Raw genomic sequence first — 12,629 nt, 5'->3', positions numbered from 1 at the left:
GCGAGAGGTTGTTGGTGATGGTAGAGCCGAGGTGCATAAACTGACTCACCACCTCAAGTTCGTAGTTGTTGATGATGATGCTTGGGGGTCCGCGTCCTGAACCATCACGTTTGTTTTCTTTAGGCTTATGGTTAACCCAAACTCATCGCATGCTTTAGCAAAGCGGGCCATCAGGCGCTGAAGCTCAGCTTCTGTGTGGGTGGCTAGAGCAGCATCGTCTGCGAAGAGCATGTCCCTGATGATTACTTCACGCACTTTGCTCTTTGCCTTCAGTCGTACCAGGTTGAACAGTTTGCCATCTGATCGTGTGTGCAGGTAAATCCCTTCTGTGGATGTCCCAAAGGCGTGCTTGAGCAGGACTGCGAAGAAGATGCCGAAGAGCGTGGGGGCAAGGACGCAGCCCTGTTTCACTCCACTGCGGATGTCAAAGGGGTCGGATGTTGAGCCATCGTACTGCACTGTGCTTTCATGTCATCGTGGAAGGACTGGATCATGCTTAGCAGCTTTGGAGGGCAACCAATTTTCGCCAGGATTGTGAAGAGTCCGTCTCTGTTGACCAGATCGAATGCCTTGGTGAGGTCTATAAAGGCCAGGAAGAGGGGTCTATGTTGTTCTCTGCATTTTTCCTGCAGTTGCCTGACAGAGAAGATCATATCGATTGTGGACCTCTCTGCGCGGAACCCGCACTGCGACTCTGGGTAAACTCTGTCAGCAAGCGTCTGCAGTCTGTTCAGGGTGACGCGTGCGAAAACTTTACCCACGATGCTGAGAAGTGATATGCCCCTGTAGTTGTTGCAGTCGCTTTTGTCGCCCTTGTTCTTGTACAGGGTTATGATGTTAGCATCTCTCATGTCCTGAGGCACTGCCCCCTCGTCCCAGCACTGGCAGAGGAGTCGTACAGGTGTGTGAGAAGCACGCTACATCCACACTTGATGAGTTCTGCTTTGATGCCATCCTTCCCTGGGGCTTTACCTAGGGACAGTTTCTCTAAGGTCTTCTTTAGTTCGTCTACAGTAGGTTTCTCATCCAGTTCGGCCATGAGAGGGAGGTTTTCAATGGCGTTGAGGGCATCATTGTTCACGTGGTTCTCTTTGGAGTACAGTTCGGAGTAGTATTCCACCCAACGCTCCATCTGCTTGCCCTTGTTGTGGATGGTATCGCCTGTGGCAGACTTCAGTGGTGCTGTCAGTTTCTTCGTGGGACCCATTGCTTTCTTTATGCCATCATACATGCCTCTGATGTTTCCAATATCTGCTGCTGACTGGATACTCTGACAGAGCTGAAGCCACTATTCACTGACACACTGCCGTGCTAATCTCTGCACTTTGCTTCTGGTAGACCTGTATGCCTGTAGTGTCTTCTGACAGGGGGATCGCTTGTATTGCAGGTGAGCACTGCGACGCTCTTCTATGGCTGGCATGAGTGTGGCAGAGTTAGCCTCAAACCAGTCATTGTTCTTTGATTGCTTCTTACCAAAGATCTGTGTGGCTGTGCTGTATACAGTCTCTCTGATGTAATCCCATCTTTCTTTGGCACTGCCGTTGGGGGGTTCTGAGTCAAACGTCTTGGAAAGAGCATATGTGAATTCCTCAGCCTTGTCTGGATATGACGTCTTGTTCACATTAATGCGTGGTTGACCCTCTTGCCTAGAGCGGTGGATCTTCTTTGGCTGAAGCTTCATTTTGCAGCACACCAGCGAGTGGTCGGTGTCACAGTCAGCACTGTGGAAGGTACGGGTAAGAAGCACACCCTTCATGACTGACCGTCTTGTAATGATCAAGTCCAGCTGGTGCCAGTGTTTAGACCGGGGATGCCTCCAAGACACTTTGTGCTGTGGCTTTGTCTGAAAGGATGAATTGGTGATGCTGAGTTCGTGGTACGAGCACATCTCTAGAAGGCGCTGCCCATTCTCATTCATCTTCCCAACGACAAACTTGCCAAGATAGGAGGGCCAAGAGTCATGATCGGCACCCACCCTAGCATTGAAGTCGCCCAGCAAAATTAAGTTCTCTTCCTTGGGAATTTTGTCGATGAGCGAGTTTAACTCATCATAAAACTCATCCTTGGTATATGTGGCGGATCTTAGTGTGGGAGCGTAAACACTGATCAGGTTCACAGGCCCGTTTGTGGTGTGGAGGCGGAGGGATAGCAGTCTTTCGTTTCCTTGTTGGCAGGGTTCTATCATTTTCAGCAGAGTGTTCCTGACAGCGAATCCAACACCAAACTCTCTGGCTTCATCTGCACTCTTTCCTTGCCAGAAGAATATGTAGTTCTTTTCTCTGAGGGACCCAGAATCTGGTAGTCGTGTCTCCTGTAGTGAGGCGATGTCGACCTGGAGCCTTGCAAGTTCGTCGTTGATGACTTAAGTCTTACGAACATCACTGATTGTCTGGAGATCATCTGAAAGCCCAGTCAGCATGGTCCGAACATTCCAGGTACCTAGCTTGAGGATTGAAGTCTTCTTTTTTATTTTTATTTTGTTATTTCTTGGTGCAGTAGTTGTAGTCCGCTTGTCAGGTACTCGCGTACCTTAAGCCTTACGCACCCAGCAAGGCAGGCGAACTGTGGCGGGACGGCACCTTATTGGCTGGGGGCTGCCTCGTTTGAGGCGGGCGGTAGCTGTCCAGTGAAACATGTTGGTCTCTCCCACCGTCAGAAGCAACCTCTGGCGTCTGGCTCTACGCCAATCGAGAGGTGACTTATAGCCGGTAAACTGCTGCTTCCCGTGTTGTGTCGACGCTATGGAAAGAAGCTGGAGTGTCCTCTCCAGGGCTCAAGCCTGGGCAGGGTGATATGGAGAATCAACTGTTGCCCATGCAGCTGATCCCCCCTCTCCACGCAGCTGATGGATCCAAGGGAAAGGACAAGCCGATACGTCATGGCACCAGCTGCGTCGCAGGAGTTGCCGAGATGACACTGAAATCAATGCCAAGTCGCCTTAGGGACTCCGACTCCGGATTTTCTGTTGGGGTTTACTCCCTTAGCCTTTCCCCTGAGAGGGTATAGTCGCAAGGCAGCGAAGGTTTGAAATCGGAGTTTACCTTCTCCTAGATGGGTGACCACCCAAGGTTAACGAGTCCCATCTGCCCGAAGCATCTGGTTTTGAGGCGCCAGAAGCTCGCCTGTCATCCCTTCTCCAGTCAGTTTAAGCAGGTTCCGCCACTCGTGAAGGCCTGGAGCTGGATTTGGTTGTCAGAGGCTCTATCAGACGCAAGCCATTGGGATCTTTCCAAGGGAAGTGGGTGCTTATCTCCGACAACCGCCCCCGGCAATGACAACCCTTGAAACCCTGTTTCTTATTAAAATGAATCAAGACAAAGCAATACTTTACCATTCAGTCCCAATGACAGCATCAATACTTTCAGAAGAAGAGCAAAACAACAAGATATACCATGATAATACTAATGAATAGAAAGGAATACCATCCTTAGTGACTACAAAACTGAGACCCCCTTCAAGATTTCAAAACTATATAAATTCTAATGAACTAGAGCTTTATTTGTATCATTTAAAATGTATATGACTGGAAAAAGGATGATGGTGATTGCACATGGACCAGTGATGAAAGGTTGACTTCGGATCTTTCTGGAAGTCACCTTAAGGAAAAATGAATTCCCATAAATGGCTGAAGGTAATTTCCATCTTGAAACAACAATATGTTACTTACTACTTGCATTTTTTTGTATTTGCATCAATCTGTAGTAATTATTTTGAGATATAAATAAATAATACTCCATACAATGTACATAAACACTATGTTTGTCTTTACCCATAATACATACGGTGTCTCATGCCACTTGGCTTTAATAATTAGCCATAACCTCAGTAGTCTTCCTGCCTCAATCCAGCCTTCAGTAAACAAGGCTAGGTTTCAGTAATCTTCCTGCCTCAATCCAGCCTTCAGTAAACAAGATGGGTTTCAGTAGTCTTCCTGCCTCAATCCTGCCTTCAGTATATGGCCATGTTTAGACAATATACAGTAGATCCCACTCCTAACATTACTTAATTTTTTTAGGAATGCTATGATTACATTAAAACAAAGAGGGCAGTTTAGAACAATGTCATAAAAATTGTCTGTATTATAAATGCATATTGCCTTAAGTTGCATCTTGATGCCTGTTACCTATTTCTTCCTTTTTATACTGTATTATCGAATAAATTATGATATCAGCAAAACACAGCACTCATTGGCAAATGAGACACGTGTAAAAACAATTATGCAAAGCGTACACACTTTTATCCAGCTAATGCAGCAAGGAACAAAGCCAGCAAACACCACAAGATATGATTATGACAGGTGCAAGTGGCAAAATTTAAAAAGCATGATAGAAAGCAGGTATTTTACTTCCAAAAATAGTTTTTTTTCTGCAAGGCTGCGAACATTCAACTATTGTGACTAAAATCAATATGCTTTGCAAATCCTAGCATACATAAATCTTGAATCTATGGGCTTAGACTCATTCATGATTCTCAAAGCTTCTGATATATCAATCTTAGACCAGTACGTGTTTATCATTAAAGTCAATGACATATGATGTTGTCGTCAAAATTACTACTTTTGTTTGTAAATTATTTCAAAATTTTACTTTGGTGTCATGAAAAAGGAAAATAAAGGACAGCTGGTAAAATATGATATCAATGGTACCAGTACGTTAATTAACAAGAGTACAAAGAATTCCTCACTATTATTGGTACAGCCACTGGACTATGCAAAACAATGAGAAAAGCTGATGGTGTTCAACATAGTACAGAAATATCACTCACCCTGGATGTTTAGTCTTGTTTTTCTTATTAGCTGGTTCTGGTGGTTTTTCTTCATGTTTGTGAACTTTTGGTTCTGGTTTAAGTTTTTCATATATTACAAACACCACAATGCCGATGACAGATGCGATGATAATTCCTTTGCCAACTTCAATATCTTTATATACGAAGACCATAGCAATGATACAGGCAATGATACATGGGATGCCTGAACCTAGGCAAGTCCAAGTCCAAGTTCAAGTTTACATTGATTGCCTGTAGATATGAGGCTCGTGATAATGATCCAGCCAATGTGAAATGTAATGCCTAAGCATAAGCCGAAGCCGAAGCCTAGGCCAAGTCGTATGCCAAGTACATTTGCATATGTATAACCTTTACATACGGAGATCACAACAATGATACAGGTGATGACACACTGGATGCCTAAACCTAGACCAAGTCCAAGGCCAAGTTCAAGTTCACAAGTTGTAATATCAGGTGTTGTTGGAGTTTTAATTGTACAGTTTACCAGTGTACAGAAATCATTACTACTCCTAGAATAACATGATTTGAGAGCAGCACTTGTAGCACAGCACTGGTATGTTACTTTGACAGTACATTCAAACGGATTGGATTTGGTCCAGGAAGGATTTAAAGGAGGTGTACAACAATTTCCATTGATGGTACATGTAACTGTGTTGCCTGATTGGCTGGCATTGACTTCACAGCCTGAAGACGATGATGGAGCCAGTGGACCAACTAATGCTCCATGAGAAGACATCAATTTCGCCAAGATCAAAAAGATTATAATCTTCTTGGTTTCTTCAACTGAGTAATGCATCTTAACGTATAAACGTCCGTGTTTTTGGAGGTGGACATTTAGCTATGATACTTGTATTCTTTTACTGGGTTAAAAAAAACCTTTGCAGTTGCAACTTTGAGACCAATCCTTCGGATTATTCAAGCGTACTTTTGGTTTGTTAGAAGTAAATACACAATATCATACGAAGTATTTTTTTGAGTGGAAAATAGGATCACAACTATTTCTGGTTGTAACTGCAGCCAGATATGGTATAGGATAAATAACTTGAATCGATAGCGGTTTAGTTGTTACTTTTGTTTTAGCTAGCTTTAGTGCAACATTGAGCGGATGTGTTGCAGAAACCTCTTCAGGAAAAATTGATATGTTTTGTGGTTTATGCAACTTGCACAGAAAGGTCAAAGAGGGAATGGTGGCAACGTAGAAAGCATACACGTTGAATGTTTGAAATACTAACCATATGCTAAAATCACTCCGAATCACAATTATTTCACGGTAAACATAACGAATAACAATATACAAGAGTTCAGATTATTAAAAATTCAGACTTATAATACAGGTATCTGCTAAATTTCTAATATGAAATATCTCAACATAGTGTTAGGACTCTATGTCTTAAACTATGTACCAAAAGAAGCGAAGCAATTAAGTTTAGTAAAATCAACAAATAATTGAATTCTCAAAGTTACAAACTGAAAATTTTAGAGACACTTATGGTATCGTGAATTAAATCCTAAATAAACCTAAATGTCATATCACAAGTAAAAAAGTATGTACTGTTCAGAATGAATTACAATAGTCTCGAATGTCCAGATGTACCAATAGTTCTGAATGCCCCGATGTACCACAATGATACAATCAAGAATATCTTTGAATGAATTATGTTTCCCCAAAGTGGTGTTTTAGCCCTAAAAAAGTCAATGAGCACTTTATAACTCCAATGAATAATTTAAAAAATAATTTCTCTCAAAGTTCTTAATGAACAAAACTGCAAACTCTGATCATTGATTTCCTTCGAATGATACAAATCAGAAATGAGAGTTGTTTACCATGTACCGTTTATATACATCCTCAGTTGACCTAGGACGCAATAGAGTATTATTGAAAAACCAATCTTCCTAATGGAAAGTTCCACCAAATTGTGAACAAGTTCCCTTCCAGAACATTATAATCTCGTAAGCAAGGTTAGGCCTTGAACTCAAAATTTTAGTAATAGCTTGTTTAATGCTTAAATCGTGACAAACGTCCAGTATTCACAATCTTCATTTTCAAAACCCTCAATCACGGATAAAAGTTAAGCACACAATATAGATTTCCAAAACAATATCGACATAGTTGCTTTCATGTAAAAGCTCGTAGCTATTTTTATAAACTCCCTGAATTCAATGTAATGTAACTTATTTATCATATGAGGGAAAAAATAAATTATTATGTGTTCATTCTGTCGCTTTTACATTTGCACTAATCGTCTTAGTCTTACTAGTGTAGAAATAGTTTGTTTTGTGAAATAATGTACTTTAATCAGACTGATCTCATGATTTTAACCAGCTTTGTCAACTGAATCTCTGACATCATTTTGGGACATGGTATTATTCATAACCTAGACACTGTTATAGCCACATCCTTCAAGTATATACACTTGGCTTAGGAAGGAGAGTTAATATGTGCAGTCAGCATGGATGTCTCGACGTGTCTTTATTTTCCTAGGGCCAAGCATTTCGAATCAAAGTTGGAAACAATTGAGATACCCACCCAAAAGAGCTGCAGTTGCTAAATGGTTATGGAGTTTGGGGGCGTCATCAGCATATTTAAGTTCCACCATCTGATTAGCCTGGATTTGCTACGGATTTTCTCGTGATTTGTTAAAGGTCAAGGTGTTTCTTTACTCTTAGTAATAATAAGTAGAAGTTGTTGTTGTTGTTCTTGTTGGGTTTAACGCCATTTTTCAGCACAATATAGGCTATACATGGCGGCCAGTATAACTGGTGGAGGAAGAACCCTGGAAAACCCTTGGAAGAACCACAGACCCACGAGAAGCTACTGGCAAGCTTTCTCACGTATCAACGTTAGCGGAGCCTGAGACTCGAACCCACGCAGACAGCGGTGAGATGGCAGTGATCCGGAACGGTGAGCGCTTTAGACCACTCGGCCACTCGGGGCTCCAAAACGTAGAAGTGTTACATGATTAAAGTACATTGGTCATTATTTTAATTTGTCCTGAAAAATAAAAGATACAAATAAATTAATTGAAGTCACTGAATATATGAAATAATGCATACTACTCGAGGTTGTTGTTGCTGTTGGGGTTAACCCCATTTTTCAGCACACGATAGGCTATACATGGCGGCACGTATTAATGGTGGAGGAAGAACCCAGGAAAACCCATGAAAGAACCACCGACCCACAAGAAGCTACTGGCAAGCTTTCTCACATACCAGTTCTCGAGGTAACATATCAACGACAAATGTTCCATGCATATTTGATATGGTAATACAATCAACTGCCGAGTTCTATATTACCAAACATACCTCAGAATACTCAAGTCGTATGCTACACGTTTAGGCTCGAATAATCAGTAACAGAAGAAAGAGTGAAAACAACAAGCTTTGAAAAATATAACAAATAATTTAATTCCCTAGAAAAAAATCTGTAAAAATGAAAAGATATGTACTTACGGTTTCCAGAATCAAATCCAAACATAATCCAAGAATAATCCACGAGTAACATTTTTAAAATCCTTATATTGTAATGTTCTAATGATTTCAAGTTCGAGTCCCGACGAAGAATCCAAGATGGAAGGCGATGACTTATGCTGTAACCTGTACTGTGCTGAAGTCTACAAACCCTTGTAGAAACACAATAATTAATCCTCCGGTGTTGGAAATCCAAATAAATTTTTCATGAAAAGTCTTTGTTCAAGAATTCTGTATGAGCACAAAATATTTCCAGAGAAACGAATTAACCTTTTAGAATCCGAAAAATTAAAATAAAACTAAAAAACTAAAAACTAGTCACAACAGAAGAAAAGTTGACATCAAGTGTTTAAAATCCATAAAACTGATATGTCTCTGTCTGTCTGTCTCTCTCTCTAAAAACATCACTATTAATAATAAGTATTTCTCAATTTTGGAAATGCCTCATTGCGAAATAGAGGATCACGTAATCATCTTTACATATAAAAACCACGCAGCTCCTGCATGTCCGTGTCAAGAGCCAATCATTTTACTCCGAGAAAAAAGTTGTTTACTTGACCCTCAATCAAGGCTAGGAACTATGTCAAAAATAGAAACAGTGTTTCTACTATTAGGTATTTATGGATACATTCAGTTCAAACTGAACTCTCAGGAAAATATCAAATTCCTAGTAAACAAAATTACATTACATTGACATATAAAGAAAATAAAAAGATTCCAAAACCCACAAACAATTAAATCAAATCAAACACAAATTAAATCAAATATTAATTAAATCAAATATACTTAACACAAGAATTTCAGATTTGGTTGCCTGCTTAGCAATAATAATCTGGAAATAAACATATTAACTTGGATATGGTTTTTACAAGAAAAGTTCTTAAAGCGAAATCTTGCTCATGCACATAATTGAAGATGTAAAGACATTTTGATACTTAAATACTTTTATTGGTGTGCATCAAATCTTTAGCATGGAGGCTGCAGTACATTATTAGTAAATCCCATTTTTGTTCCTGAGTTGAAATCTCTTCAAGTAGAGGATACAATTAAATATTATACAAACTATTCTTAAGATAAATCGCATATTAGATTGTTACTTTATATATTGAAATATTTGTTTTTCTTCATTTTAAATTATAAATTATTCATTCCTTAAAGTATATTATAGTATTTTTATAACTTTATTGAAACGTATACGTTTTGTGTATAAAATTAAATTTAATCTTTTAGTTTTCTTTTTATACATGAGAACAAACTTTGCAGAACTACAAACATTTAATTCTAATTAGTCTTTTTCATAAGTGACTTTATTTGATTCATTCCAACTATAAACGTGGGTCAGAAGGATGAAGTTTCTGTTGAACTTTCTTCCAGTCGTATTGATTGCACATGATATGGAGGCATTTGCTTTACGTTTTCTTTTGCTTTTCTGTATTCATCCATATTTAATAACACATCAGCATCAATATTGAAAGGCCTCTATACCAGAACAATGTCAGTTAAAATTGGTCCAATTCTTTTCAACAGGTTCTTTTTCTTACACACATTTGTGTAACTGGTTTTCTACTTAAATAACGATAGCCATATTTAATGATAGAACAACATAAGTTATGCAAATCTGAAAGTCGTTCAATTAAGACACTGTCAAATTTGATGAAAGTGGTTCTTAAAGATGTTATTAAAATGTTTTACTATTTAATGCAGATTGGTATCGTTTGTAAAACTTAAAAGCATATTGTGCCAGAATCCTTTCTGTCAAAGTATGTAGAGTGATTTTCTAAAACGTATGTATTGATTGAAGGATTGTCCATTTCTAGTAACGGCAGCGAAATGTAATGACAAATCGGCATCATCGTATATATATATATATATATATATATATATATATATATATATATATATATATATATATATATATATATATATATATATATATATATATACATATATATATAATGTAATATAATGAAATATAATATATAATGCAATATAATATAATATAATATAATATAATATAATATAATATAATATAATATATAATATGATATAATATGATATAATAAAATATAATATAATATAATATAATATAATATAATATAATATAATATGATATAATATAAAAGTCCTTATTGCCAGAATAATTTAATTCATATATGGTCAGGTCTTTACCATTGATGGCAGAAAGGCACCATTTTATACAAATGTGAAGGGTATTGATGCCAGGATGCTTTATATAAAGTTGCACATGTTCTGTTTTACAGTTTGTGCAGAAGAAGTAAATTAACTTTTTATATTTTTTAACAAAAGTGGTCTCATTTGAACGCAGCTTGGCATCATTTGTATTAATATGAAAGCCGTAGAATATCAGGAAACATCTTCAATTTTGGTGAAATTCACTTGAACGTTCTATAAAAGCAGTTTAAGCTTTCAAATTGTTAGTAAGGTAAACCATATTTAATAGTATGCTAGTATAATTCAAGTCAGGATGCTGTCTGTCAATTATGGTCAAACTCAATAAACGGTTCTTTGAATATAGTCATTATTTTAGGAACAGCGGCCATATTTGATATAAGATCAGCATCGGTTTTAAAGGAATTTAAAACATTCTTTGCTAGAAGGTTGACTGTCAAATGGTTATGGTCAGTCTAGCCGTTCTTAAGAAAAAGGTTTTACAGGTTCTTCATATTGTAGTAGTGGTGGTTATATCTGACGCGGGTGGGTATACTTTCTACATATCTAAATATCTATCAAGCATGGTATCTAAATATCTATCTGTTCATCAGTTTTAGGGATCAAGCCATTTAAAGGTATTTCTGCTTTTAATAACGGTGACCTCACTTGATGGCAGATGAGTAGCAGTTGCGCTTCAATGACATTGAAATAGTCGAAATTTTTTGAGTGTTTCTGAATTGTTTATATCTTTTGTAACGGCGGCTGTATTTGATTGCGAATCGGTCTCTTCTAGCCAAGATGCTCTCTGCCAAATCTGCCGATAATTGAACTGGTGATTTTGAGAAGAAATGTTTAAAAAACACTTGTTGACGGACTCACATGGCAGACTCTGGACCACAACACCTGATGAAAATACAAATGGTCAAGTGGATTGTTTTAAAATTTAATTTTTGTATTCTCGTAAGCGGGTGCTACACAAAGCAAGTGGATCGTGTAGGCTGGAGATCGCTTCCCTTAGTTCCATCTAATAGCATAATGCAAGAGCAGTTGGCCATAAAGTCAGGTCAGCATGATGCCTTCTGTCCTAATTTCTTCCAATGTTGTCTGTATATATTACGAAAGTTTATTCAAGATTGTTCTATCTGTATCCATATCTGATGATAGGTCTCTGTGCCAGGACACTGTCAAATTTGGGCAAGATCAATTCAGAAGTTTTGTTTTTCTTTTCTTTTACTAACGGCAAAAATATCTGATGATTAAATAGCACCATTGGCATAAATCTGAAATGCTTTTAACCAGGGCACTTTCTTGCAATGTGAGTAAAAATCTTGCAATGTGAGTAAAAACTATTATATGCCATCTCACCCCCAATTAAAGGTATCTTATATTTTTCGCAATGGTTGCCATATTTGAAATTGTACTGACAACATTGGTATAAATTAGAAAACGCTTTTAATCAGAATGATTTCTGTAAAATTGGTCAAATTCTGATGAGTGTTTTAATAGAAGCTGTTAAATAGATTTTCCGTATTGAGCAAACGCGGCCATTTATGTTGGCATCTGCATCATTTGCATAAACGTGCACGGCTTTATTGCCAGAATGCTTTTATTTCAAAATTTGGTCAATTTCTGAGGAGTTATTTCGGAGAAGTCGTTGCAAGTTTTCGTCTGTATTTAGCAACAGCAGCCCTATTTGATGGTAGAGTGACATCATTTATGTTAATTTTAAATTCATTTGTGCCACGATGTTTTCAAGTTCTGTCCAACAAGTTTTTTCAGAAGTCATTTAAACACTGTCTTCTACATTTAGCAACAGCGAGAATACTTAATGGCAATTTGGCATCATTTGCAGAACAACTGAAAGCCCTCTATACCAAATTTTCGGTGAAATTTGGTCCAATTCCATTAAGCATATTTTTTTTTGAAGTTGCATAAGGGTTTTCTAGCCATATTCCATGGTGTGTTGGCATCATTTGTTATGCCTGCAATGCATTCATGCTAGGATGCTTTCTTTCAATATTGATCAAATTATATTCATTGAATTTGGAGATCAAGTCATTTGAAGGTTTTTCTATATTTTAATGAAGGTGGCCATATTTAATAGCTGATCAGCATCAGTTGTAAGAACTTGAAAGACCTTCTTTCCAAGATGTATTCAGTTAAATTTAGTCACATTCAGCTGAGAGGTTTTCAATGTGTTCAAA

This window comes from Sinohyriopsis cumingii, chromosome 5 (genome assembly GCF_028554795.1).
Source record: "Sinohyriopsis cumingii isolate HCF-2022 chromosome 5, ASM2855479v2, whole genome shotgun sequence".
In the NCBI taxonomy this organism is placed as follows: Eukaryota; Metazoa; Mollusca; class Bivalvia; order Unionida; family Unionidae; genus Sinohyriopsis; species Sinohyriopsis cumingii.
The sequence above is the reverse complement of the archived record's forward strand: the minus strand, read 5'-3'. Positions refer to the sequence as shown.